The sequence below is a fragment of the Camelus dromedarius genome, chromosome 6, assembly GCF_036321535.1.
Source record: "Camelus dromedarius isolate mCamDro1 chromosome 6, mCamDro1.pat, whole genome shotgun sequence".
NCBI classification, from domain to species: domain Eukaryota; kingdom Metazoa; phylum Chordata; class Mammalia; order Artiodactyla; family Camelidae; genus Camelus; species Camelus dromedarius.
In genome coordinates, this window is record NC_087441.1 from 8293752 (window position 1) to 8307258 (window position 13507).

At 42.9% G+C, this 13507-nt stretch overlaps 1 protein-coding gene across 1 annotated transcript in view; it reads right to left on the minus strand.

Annotated features, from left to right (window-relative positions):
• TULP4 (TUB like protein 4) overlaps positions 1-12472 on the minus strand; it is a 209680-nt gene extending 197208 nt beyond the window's left edge. Inside the window, exon 1 of the mRNA XM_064486522.1 lies at positions 12372-12472. The gene's annotated coding sequence lies outside the window, so the exon portion shown is untranslated. The remainder of the gene's footprint in view (positions 1-12371) is intronic.
• Between the last annotated feature and the right edge of the window lie 1035 nt (positions 12473-13507).

Genomic DNA, 13507 nt, shown 5'->3' on the forward strand with positions numbered 1-13507 from the left:
CACTTCAATGGCCCTGCTCTTGCAATAAAGACCAAAATCCTTAAACATGAGACACAAGGCCCAGAACAAAAAGAGCCTCTTTCACTAAGGCCTTTGCAGTCCCTCAGGGTGCCATCTCTGACCCTCAGATCCCACCTTTATACCCTGTACTGCTCCCTCCTGGAATGAATGAATGAATGAATGAATGAATGAATCAGCATGTCTTTGGGTGCAAGTAACAGATAATCTCAACTCAGGTCGCCTTAAACAATAAGGAAATTTATTTCACACCACAAGTCCAAAGGCTTTGATGAGTGCTAGGCTCTGAGGAGTTTTTTCTGCTATTTTCCTGGCTCTGTCCTCTTCCCTGCATGGGCTTCATGTTCAGACTGTAGCAATGCAGCTGTTAACAGTTCCAGACAGCACATCCAACATGGCAATACTTGAGGAAAAGGATTCTCTTTCCTAGTATTGTGATTTTAAGGTTGAGAAGTTTTCCAGAACATCTTGGCAGACCAGAACTAGGTCACCTGCTTACTACTAACAGTCACGATGGTGAGCGGCACCAGTATGACTGGCAGAGACAAATCAGGACTTAGCCTGTGCTGGGCTTGGATCACCTTCCCACAGTACATGGAGAAGGGGAAGATACCTAAACAAAGCCCGAATTCCATTAAGAAGGGAAGAAAGGATGTTAGATATGTTAGATGTTAGATATGCACTCAATAGGGTCAGATGGTTACCAATCTGGGGTATATGCTCTGGTTGTCAACACCGTATAAGAACAAACCTCCACTAGCCTTGCCTATGGTGCATCTATAAAACTGGCAGCCCCAGCCCGCAGGGGAGGCTACAACGCAAACAAGGGGGTAAGAGAAAGAATGCGGGACTCTCAATCAGCAGGTGTGGACTCAAATCCCAAAGCTTCTGCTCAGTTATGTGACTATGTACAAACCCTTGACCTCAGTTTTTTCATAAAACAAAAAAAAATATGCTTGACATAATGTGCAAGGTTGCTGTGAAGACCATTAATAAAACGGCAGATGCGGAAAGAGGCTTTGTAAAAGTAATGATCACAGCTGCAACTTGCAGTGGAAAAAGCCACTGAGAAAGACATCTCCAAAAAAAGAAAAAGGATGACTCCTGTTTGGCCAAAATGAAGCAGGTATAATCTACTAATGGGCATCTGCTTTTAAAATTGTATTTCTATTGATTTCCTTGTGACCTGGTGGGCGGCTTTCCCATATGACCTACCGACTCTGAGAGCTGCGGTGGGTGCAACAACCCTACAGACGTTGCCTTGCGGGCCGGCCCAACACCAAACCCAGGGTCCTGGCTCGTCCACTGCTCCCGCACCCTCGGGCAGGCACAGCTATCACAATCTCACTGCTCTCCCGAAAGGCAGGATGGTGGTGCTTTACAAGTCAGAAAAGGTTAAGAAAATGTAAGTGTTTTCAGTGAGGAGAGAGAAGACTGATTTAAATGCACAAGTAAAAGCTAGTGGTTCCTTGTGAGAACGCTCAGCCCAACGAACACATGTGCGTCGCGACGCCCGTAGACAGTCTATGCAGAGGCATCTTCGGCCTCCCTGCTGGTGCTGTTTTTATTGGCAATGTGGCCTTGAAGACACTCAAAATGGCTTGTGTTCTACCTAATCTCCTGTCTGCCCTCCCCACTTCTTTCTTCATTCATCTGTCTCCGCTTACAGTGGAGGTGGGGGTGGAGATGGGGAACGTGCCACAGAGATTCTCAAACCCACCCAAAGAGTAGGACACGCACTTATCTACGCCAACCACATTTTCTCTTATTAGATACAACATGCTTCATTTGGGCAATCAAGTTAGAAGACTGCCTGTGCCTAACACCAAGATTCTGGAGGGAGAAAGCAGTCATATGCTGTGCTTACTCTGAAGTCGAGGAACTTAAAACGCTTCCTCACAGTGAGGGTGCCCTTCCCTCCAAGACTTAAAAATCAACAACATATGATTTTCCACTCCGGTCCAGGCAAAAGAAGAAGGAGGCAACACTGCAAGAGTAAGGACATCTTAAGTAATCACAACGCAGGAAAAACAGAGGCAGCAACTGGCAGCTGGACAATGTGGGAGGCACTTCTGTGCCCAAGCTCCTTGTGGTCACACGTACGTGGAACAGTGCCACTGCTGAGACACATGCTTCCTAGGGGCAGGTGTGCCTAATGAGACCGATGCGCAAGAATATTTTCCATCTAAATTACACGTGTGTAAAAGGATTCTGTAAACCATAAAGCTGCCACATTCCACACAAGTGCGAGGTTTCAAGCAGGGTACTCTACAGGGCATGCTGCCACGCATGGTCCTGTCTCTTCAAAACCAAACCCATTTAATGCAGTGCAGTGCCCTGGGAAAGGAAATTACTGAAAAAAACTGGTGCAATCAGAAGGAAGTCTAGAGTTTAGTTAATAACAAGGCACCAATGTTAGCTTTTAAGTTTCGACAAATGTTCTAGTTACTAGAATGTTAACATTAGAGGAAGCTGGGTGAAGGGTCTATGGGAACTCTCTGTACAAAGTTATCTTCATACCTTTTCTGTAAATTCAAAATTATCCCAAGATAAAAGCTTATTTTAAAAAGTTTAAAACACTTGTCTGCTTAAAAAAAGAGAAAAAGAAAAAAGAAAAGAAAAACAAGCACTTCATGTGAAAAGACTTTCTGAGCAAACCATCAAAGTAGAAACTATGGAAAAAAGATTGATAGACTTGACTCAGAAAATTTAAATCTTATACTTCAAAATACGTCATGAACAGAGCTGGAGTTGACCAGCAACCCACAAACTGGGAAAATATTTATACCATACACACAAGAAAAGGGTTTGATATACATAACACAGTAAATTTTTTATAGTTTTGAAATTTAAAAAGTTTCCACATGCCTAAGTGCTTCGTCTGCTACAACTGTTTTCATACATTTCAAATCAGTAGGTCCAAACCTGAATTCAGTCTTCTTGAACCACATGTTTTTTTCTCATTTCAGCCACTGCCTCTGATCCCCCACACCGGGGGCTCTGCTAGAGAAAGCAGAGCTTCAGTGCAGCCTTCTCCACAAGGAGCTAACTTCTGTTTAATTTGCTGGGCCACTCCTAGCCAAAATCTCCTTCTAGAATCCAGGACTCTTCTTCTTTATGAGCCCAGCATGTCAAGCTTACCTACTTGGTGCCCACCATAGTGAAAACGGGTCAAACCATAACCAGAAGTGGGAGTCCTGAGAAACGACTAGAGTGTCAAAGACCTTGCAGGTAAAAACCAGACTCAAATTTTAGCACCAGCCAATCAGAAAAAAAGGAAGCAGAAAAGCATTCCACAGGTGGGCAGTCACCTCCCACCTGGAGCCCCACTTACCTGATTTCTAGAGAGACTCTCAAATTCAAAAAAAGCATCTTCTTAAAATAAATTACAATTACAACTAATTCAGCAGTTTATATTAGAACTAACCTATCTTAGTAATTTTTTGGTTGTTATTTCTGTGCTTTTAAATTTAGAAGAGGACCAGAGAATCTGAAGAGAATATACTTCAAGCACATACATATCAAAACATACAGTTTATATTATATCAGAGTTAGAATCACATCAAGAATTAATATTGGTCATGCTATCATATTAAAATTAAGAAGCAAAAAGAACATTGAAGTTCCATACATAGAACAATACCTAGAGGTCAAGAAACAAAATATTTTCCACAGAGTAGTGTGACCATGATTAAAACCATGGGACTGAAAATTCAGGAGCTAAAAGTTTGCATCTCAGTAGATTATCTTCTTCCAAAAACCTCAGGCAGATTTCTGCTGCCCCGCTTATCTGGAGTTTCCTATGCTGTAAGATAGTTCACTTCTCAAAATAACATTAACTACTTAAGACAGTACTTAAGGCCAGGTAAAGACAAAATGAAGAGAAGAATTAAATCGAGTCTTAACTTCTCAAAGCTCATTCATGATCTAATTTGTGAATGAGTCCAGACTCCCCAGCACACCTCCTTCTTCAAATATCTCACCTTGGGTCCACTTTACTGCTCATTAGCACCAAAGGATATTCAACTGAACCAACTGTGCTAGTCATTAACCATCTAGTGAAAGGTTTGAGGATAGCTGAAATTAAGAGTGAAGTAATTGGCTTAAATTGACTTCCAGTGATCAATGTTATCTTTCACATGACAGTACTCTCACAAAAAGTTTGGCTGTCTTGCATATACCAGAGAAACAGGTCAATTACCCACACCCAAGCATCTACACATTTTTCTGTATCAAGCATAAGAGAAAAACTTCACCATCTGAACACGGGTGAACCGCCAAGGAGATTCCATTTCCATGATCATTAATCAGCGAAGGAGATCAATGACACTTGCAAATCACAGAAAACCAAGGAAGGGAAGAAGACAACGTGATATCCCAAGGCTCTGAGAACTAAAGACAACACACCATTTATGAGCCGTGGGTCAATCTTGGGGCTGCCCTACTTATTTACAATAAACTTATTACATTAAATTCACACAAGGCTGATTTCAAAGTACCTTATAAACATTATTACTTCTATATATGCCTCTGTAAAGAAAAGTATTTTTAGCCTAGGAGGGACCTCTGATGGCACTTAATGTTTTTCTATCACATTTCTTGCTCATAAATACACATAAGATACAAACCCTATTCACTGTACTGTGTCACAAAAATTTTCAAAATAACATTAATTTAATTGATCAAAAACATAAATAAATCTATTCTATGCAGCAATGTAATCATGCAGCCTGTTAATGGTCCAGAAAAGCTTGGTAGTGATTAGTTAAAATTAAAGGTTGACAAAATTAGATAAACCTGAATTATGGTGATAATTTGTGGACTTCATATATCAGCACTTTGCTCTCCACTGATAACAGACACCTGGCTCTCACAGCCGTAAGAATGGTCAGGAGGAGGGAGATGCAAAATCAAACACAAACAGGATGCCATAAATCCAAAAAGGTTGAGAACTGCTGCTCTAGTAAGCTATAATGGATAGATTCTGGGCAGCACCCCAATCCCACACTGCTTAGTTTATTCCCGAGTCCCTTAGAATCAAAGCTGGGTAAAAAGGCAAAACAGTGTGTGTGCCACTTTCAGTCTCACTCTGTCACGGTATTAAAAGTTATTACTACTGGAACAAGCAGACTGCGAGCTTTCTGTGTCTTACTAAGAGTTCTATGTTTTATTCCAAGCATTTCAAATAATAAAGAATTTATTTCATCATTCAGGTATCAGAAAATTCTGAAAAGTTAACTTCCTATGAGGAAACACAGACCGGGTTTCTCATTTAATGGGAAAAGACAGCAAGCACAAAAAGCACAAAAACGAAAAGGGTTCAAACTCATGCAGGCACTGGAAAACGTGACCTGAGTTTAACCAGCCATCCACCTGGTTGTTCCCATGATCCAACCTCCTCAAACTTCTCCCTCTCAGAACAGTTAAATCCAGATACAACTTTCTGAAGGCATCCTTCTCTAGCATGACAGATGCTAACACATAACTTTCTGATGATTTAACAATTCTGTACAGTAACCATGGCCACCTGAAATGTCAGCTTCGGCTGTCCAGCGTTTTCATACACAGCATAAGCCTAACTTCTTATGATGCACCTTTTGATATTCTAACCACTGGAGCTGAATTTGCCCATCTGGTCTTATGGCTAAGAGGGTTGTCTGAAGCTTGAGAAACTGATCATGTGTGAAGATAATCCTGTATATTCTCAGCACATGGCACATCACTACTGATCAACTTTTGTATTAAATGTTAAAACTGCCCCAGTACTAACCAGCCTGTCCTCATGGAGGACCTCTGACACTATTTTATCACAGCGGTCATTAACAATGCCATGTGTTTCCCCAGGATGGTACCATATACTCCTAACAGCCAAGGATGAAGGAAAGCTATGCAGGGGGACAAATATGTTCTACACAAAGGCAATTTCCCTTGCCTGAAAATTACTTACACATACACACACACACCAGATGTAACTGCCTCAGAAGTTTAAACTAATCTTCCTTTTGTTGTTTGCAAGAAACTGGTCAAAGAAAAAGTCGTTTGGATGAAAAAATTCTGAACCCAGTGGCATGTCTATATCTAAGTGGAATTTGAAAACACTGAGCAACAGTCTTAGAAAGCAGATACAAAGAGACTTTAGAACCTAGTGTCCTAACCAGTAACTAGTTGGATCAACAGCTAAGACTTAAAAGTAAAGGTTGAGACTCTGTCATAAAAATTATTCATTAAAAAGGCCTTTTTAGCCTTAACCAGACACAAACAGATCAGATACAACAAAAATTGTAACTCCACGGCTCTACCCTGCCCATTCCAAACTAGGAGAAAACGTCCAAGTATTAAGACTACCCCAAAAAAGAAGAACAGCAGAAGTAATCATAACAACATAATACCTTACACTATGCATTTCCAAATCCTTCACATTCATTAAGGTCTAAATTGAGTCTTTAATCTTTAAAAAGTTGAGAAATGAGCATCCATTTTAAATTGTAATGTGTGTTACCTTTCTCAAAGCTCTTTCACATCCATTTTGACTCTAATTGTGCTTTTGATTAAAAATAATAACAGGGAGAAAGATGTTCAAACAAGTCTGTACCTCTGCATACCTATGGAATCACTTCTACATTCTACAACCTACGACACCATTACTATTGGAGGCTTTCCATAAACACTACTTTTTAATTCTATTCTTAAAATACTTTCTCTCAAAGGAGGGTATCCTTGACATAAGTACAAAGACTTCTATTTCTACTCACTCACATCAGAGAAATATATTTGATTCTGAATTAACCACATTTAAAGGGAAAATAGCTTAATTTTTAAATCCATGAATAACCCAAAATTTTAGTTTTGTCCCATCATTTTCTATGAAAGTAAGAAATCAAATAAAGTTGATTCACTGGTGTAGGTGCTAACATGCCAAAAACAGAAGTTAAAGGGAAAAGAAAACCCAAGTTTATCAGTTATCAGAGTTTTCAGTAATTTATTAGAGGTGCAGTAGTTAATTCAATGTTTTTGAGCAAAAAATTTATTTAATTTTAACTGAATGTATAGCAGGCAACTATCTCTTTGTCTTCATGGAATGACTTCCCTTTCTTTAGCTAAAAGCACCCCAATTCACCTCGTGACTCCTCCATTCCATATGAGGGCAATCCTACACACACACACCACACACACACACAACCAAAGGGTGGACAAATTACCTAACGAGGCCAGTTATCTTCTCTCTCCAGGAAAACCGAATCTAATGACATGAGAATGAAATCAGTTCGTGCTCTCTGAGACCACCGAAACAGACTACCCGATAGGTGGTTCCTGAAGCCCAGATACTCAAAGGTCTGATTCTTGGCCTCCAAAGCCTAGGTGTTCAGCATTTTCTATGCTTATGTTAAGTGCTATGCCTACAGTTCCGAAATCTCTCTTTTTCACTCAGTAATGTATAATGGGCATCTATACAGGTGGTTTAATATAGATCCATGTCATTATTTTCAGTGGCCGCATGCAATGAAGGTACCATAATCTATTTAACCAATTTCTTACTTAAGGTTATTTACTTTACAATTGCATGCAGGAACTAGTTCTTTTCTACGTACACGTATTTTTGCTAATTTTTCCTATTATTTCTTTAGGATAAATTCCTAAATGTGGACTTGCTGGGTTAAAGGCTACACAAATTTTACATTTGATACTAATAGTAGCTATTTAGAATAAGTGCACCAATTCATACCTCTACAAAGACCAAGAGTACACATTCCCCTTCATCCTCACCAGCATTGGAATTACCACCATCCTTATTCCTATTCCAAACTGGGAAATGTCCAAATATTAAGACTACCAAGAGAAGGAATACCAGAAGTAAACATAATAATATGATACTTTATATTAAACTTTACCAAAGTATTTCACATCCAGTAAGGTCTGAAATGAGTCTAAGTTATATTGCCAATATAATAATTGAAACATGGTGTCTTAGTTGGCTGACACCATTGTCTTGGCTCAGGCTGCCACAATAAAAATATCATGAACTGTGGTGACTTAAACAAAAGAATTTATTTCTCACAGTGCTGGAGGCTGAGAACTCCAAGATTAAGATGCCAACAAGGTAGGTTTCATTTGAGACCTCTCCTCTTCACTTATAAGGGGCTGCCATCTGACTGTGTGCTCACATGACCTCTTCCTTGTGCATGGCAGGGGCTGGGGTGCTGCAGAAGAAAGTGGGTAAGTTCTCTGGTGCCTCTTCTTATAAGGGTACCAATCCCTTCATGAGGGCTGCACCCTAACCCTAATTACCTCCTACAGACTTGATCTCCAAACCCCATCACATTGGGGGTTGGGGCTTCAACATAAGAATTTGGGGGAGAAACATTCAGTTCATAGCAAATGGTTATCTTATTTTTGCTTTTAACTTCATTTGTTTAATTACTAGTAAAACTGAGTATTTTGTTTTTGTTTATCGGTCATTTATTTTTCCTTTTTTTTTCCTTTTAAAAATGATCTGCCCTGATTCCAAACCTGGAACAGGAAGGGTACAGGATGATCCCGGAACATCTTGTCACACCAGAAAGGGAGGAAGCTACTATAGATAACTAGAGGCATGTCATATAAGGACTTGGAGCCAACCTTCTATCTGTGTGAGATAGAACAACTTAAGCAACAAAAGGGCAATATTGAAGTGGACTAAAACACATCATATATGCTAAAATAGAGGAGTTCATAAAGATACTCAAAAGAAAAAAAGGAAAGAAAAGACCCCTTCTCCATCACCACTAGAGAATGCTGACTAGCCAACTCATGTTTTGGAAAGTAGAAAATAAAGGGAAATAATCAAACATTCCTCTATCAGGGTGAGCCCTGTATGCTCTTTCATAGAGCAAAATACACCACCACTGTAACATTAGCTGGGGAACAAAAACATCATCAGCTGCAAATTTCAGAAAGATGTACCATCCATGTGAAAAGGAAATTACAGGACACAGTTAAGGATATAACATACATATTAGTTTTATCCCCCATGGGTCCTATATTTTTAAAAGGTACTATGCATTAAATAATAACTAATTTGATTTTCTACTTTAATTAAATAAAGGTATCTATGATTTCCAGTGACAGAACTTGATCATCATGAAGTTACTTCAGCTGGTACACTACTAGTATGTAAAAATTTAGAAGGTTTATAAACAAAACGTAGTATGTACATACATGGAATATTATTCAGCCTTAAAAAGAAAATTCTGATACATGCTACAATATGGATGAACGTTGAAAACATTACGCTAAGTGAAATAAACTAGTCAAAAAAGGACAAATACTATATGATTCCACTTATATGAGGGACCTAAAGTAGTTAAACTCATAGAGATTGGGGGGGCGGATAAGAAGCTCCTGTTTAATAAAATAAAATGCAAAGTTTCAGTTTAGGAAGATGAAAAAGTTGTGGAGATGGACAGTGGTGACAGTTGCATAACAATGTGAATGTACTTAACATCACTGAACTATACAGTTTAAAATGGTTAATACGGTACATTTTGTTATGTATATTTTATCATAAAAAACTTAGTATGTTTAATATGTTAAAATTTACTCAACTAAATTAACATCCCAGACAAATTAAAAGAAATTTGAAATTTCACTCACATATTCCCTGCAATCTCAGCAGTCTAAGGGCAAATGTACAATTTGGGGAAGGCTTTTGGTAATACTGAAAACACTTCATAGAGTGCTGAACAGGAACCATAGCAATAACGAAATCAAAGCATTTCATAGCAAAAGTTTTACTCAGTTTTTTAATGCATCTGATGAATCACATGCATAGTTGGTCCACTTAATCTATCTTCAATCTTTCTCCACCCACAAAAAAGAACAGGAAAGAGACTGTAATTGATACTGTAAATGCAGTGAAACAGATGAAGAACAATGTCCTCACTGAGCCCTGCGCATAGAAGGCACTCAACAAACATTTCTGAAATTGAGATACTCAGTGAATCTGCAGTAAGACCAAAGACAACCTGGGCTTACATTCTGTCCACACTCTCCAGCAAGAGGGCTGAAACACAGCCTGAAGGAAGGCTGCTGTCTCTTTATTGTTCTTTCATTACTGGGGATCTCTGCAGCAACGTGTGGTGGTTCAATGTAAAATAGGTTTCATGTACCACGTATCCTTTTATGGGTTAAAAAAAAATGTTTTACCATTCAGAGTTTTGGTGGGAAAAAGTATGAATAATCAACCTGCCATTCTCATAGCTCCATATGAAAACTAGAAAGTTCAATATGATACGCACATCTTTTCTAAATGAACAAGTCAGTTTTAAAATATACAGTAGTAAGTACGTTACTATTTCTCAGGCACAGTAAGTAATCCTGGCTTTCTACTCTTCTCCCACGTCAGAAAGCTCCACTGTGGGGGAGAGGGTATAGCTCAAGAGGTAGAGTGCATGCTTAGCACGCACAGGGTCCTCAGTTCAATTCCCAGTACCGCCTCTAAAAATAAATAAACTTAATTACCTCCCCACAGACACACCAAAAAGAAACGGAAAAAAAAAAACCCCAAATAAAATAAAATGCTCGATAAAAGAAAGAAAGTTCCACCGTGTTATTAAAAAAAAAAAATCTCCCCTATATGATCCCTCTAACTCAGTACTACATACCTCTAAGTCTAGAGGTCAACACCACCTCCCCAATCAACACTGCTACTTTCACAGCCCTTCCTAAAATAGAGCACTTAAAATTCTCAAAGGAAATTCACATCCTCTAACAACTCTCATACAAATTATTATGCTTTAAATTGAGGAGCTAAACACTAGATTTAGCTATTCACAATTTATTCATATACTCATTTCCACAAAAGTAAACTATCCAGAAATAAAGGAAGGTGCCTGAGGTCCTCCCAGACTGAGTGCAGCTATCACTGTGCAGTTTGAGATGAGCTTCCAAACTGCCCCACCAGACCACCTGGACTCTTGGTGGCTGTCTCTGGATTGCAGCGTGGCTATGTGCGAGATGCCCTGTCACTTCACATCCATCACAAGCCCAAACCCCAGCCACGGCTGCTGCGGGGCCTGGGGACCACAGCACCATTCCTAGTGGCCTTGCCTGCAAGAACTAAACTCCAAGAAATGGAAACCTGGGACACAGACGGAAAGGCACAAAGAAAGGGACCCCCAAATGAATTTTTACATTCTTCAAAACCTTACAAACGATGTTCTCTGTGCTTTTTTAAGAACCTGCCTACTGGGTATCCTTAAGGTGCTGCTGAACCACTGCAAAATACAAAGAGGAGGAGAGCCCCCAAACAGAGAAATCCAGGGGACAGCTCCCTGTAAGGGGAGCTGACTGTCCACAAGCAGAAAAGTGTTAGAAGACTTTTCGATCACCATGGCAATTCAGCAGGTAAGTCACATCCATCCCCGATTGGACTGTGTCACCCTCATTTCCTCCCACAAAGCCAGATGGCCCTCACCCTTCCAACCTTGAAGTGGTGTGACAGGAAAAAGTAGACCCCTCTCCCTACTAATTGCCCGAGCAGGTCAAACTTTAGAACCAGCATCATGCACTTTTGTTTTTAAGCTCAGAGAAAATAGGAAGGGCTGGTAATCTGAGCGGAATCTCCGTGATTTGCCCAAGGAAACAGCTCAGACCAGACAGCAGAAGCGCCAGCATTTCCATGCAGCTGCCACGACAGGTGACCGGGCCGCTTTGCAGACACCCCGCTCGCTCGGGGGCTTCACGGAGGTGGGGCAGCAGGAAAGGGAAGGAGGGCGGGGGACAGACTGGAGGACAAGAAGGTGGGCAGAGGCCGGGAGGGAAATCCACTCCGTCCAGACGCCGGGGAGGAAGAGGAGGAGCACAGTCTCTGGGGAAACCGTTTTAAGGGATTTTCTGTCTCCACAATTAAGGGGAAAAAATGGCTCCAAGCCAAACGCCTCCTGATCTACACACACACGCACACCGAGCTCCTCTTTCGCCCCATTTTCTTAGACATTGAAACAAAAGGCTAAAGCAGCTGAACGGCAGCAAGCGCCGCCCGGAGCCCGGGTGTCGGCCACCGTCTTCCCACCGCGCCCTTGGGAGAGCCCACCCAGGCGGCCCGCCCGCCGCCCCCCGCCCGAGCACCGGCCCTCCCGCCTGGCCCGCGGCGCACGCCCCCCGTCCCGGGCCGGGGCCGCCCGACGCGTCCCCGCCAGCGCCCCGCAGAGGGGCCCGGCCGGGGCTGGGGGCCGAGCGCCCGCCCCGAGGGACAGGCTCCCGGCCCGGCTCCGGGGGGCGCTCCGGGCGGCGTTTGGGCCCGCCGCCTCCTCCCGCGGGAGGACGGCAGCGCCCCGGCCAGGGCGGCGGTGACAACGGCCCAGCGCCCGTCTCACCTCCGGGCGCCGGTGGCGGCGGCCCCGCGCCTCTCCGCGCCTCTCCGCGCCTCTCCGCCTCCGCCTCCAGCAGCCCCCGCCGCCGCCGCCGCCTCCCCCCGCGTCTCGGCCGAGTCTCCGCCTCCCTCAGCCGCCGCCGCCGCCGCCGCTGGGCCCGGCTCCGCACCACGTGACCGCGCCACGTGACCCGGCGCGGCTGGCAGGCGCCTCCCCGGCCGGCCTCGCGCCCTCGCGCCCCCGGGGACCCGCGCCCCGGCCGTTGACGCCCACCGGCTCTGGGCTGGAGTCGCGGCCCCGCCGCCCTCAGCTCGCGCTCGGCCCCGGCCGGAGTTGCTGCCCAGCTCGCCACCTGCCTGCTTCCACGCGCGCAACCCCCAACTCAGCAGACCCTCCAGCCCCTGCACACTCACGAGCACACACTCACCGCACACTCGCACCCACGAACACACTCGCACCCGCACACACTCACAGAAGCGCTGACGCACTCTCACACACGTGTGCCCAGACGCACACCCGGCAGTCCTCGTGCCTCGGGGCAGATACACAGTGGACAACAATGAAAACAATTAGTAACAAGTCCAGTTTGAACCCCGCTCCCTTGAGGAATCCTCCCCACCCGGTAATGTAACGATTTGTATGCGGTCCAAACTTAATTTGAGCCGGAAGTGGAAATCACAATAGTGTGCTAAGTTGAAAGCCACAAGAAAGCACATGTTTGCTTGTGCTATGAACCACCGTTTCTCTCCATGAGGACAGTCATGGAAGTGTCTTTGATGGTATGATCTCAGATATAGTATCTCTTTTTCAGTTGGTCTAATGGGGAAAAGACCGGAGAGCGTCATTTTAACTCACGCGGGAGAGAAAAGCATTCACAGCCTTTTTCCACCTATTAAATTGATGTCCTGCTAGGAGCGGAAACTTCATCCGTCCTTCATTTTCCATCATGTACACAGAAATAGCATTGCTGATTCTGTGACACTGTTCATAGATGTGTAGTTTTTTTAAAGTAGGCAAGAGCAGCATCCTTTCTTTCCTTGATTTGAGGCATAACGTGCCCTATATAAAGTAAAGCAGCCACTCTTTGCAAGCGTCCCACACTTTTTTCCATTTTGCCTGTTTGCCAAATTTTTCAAATC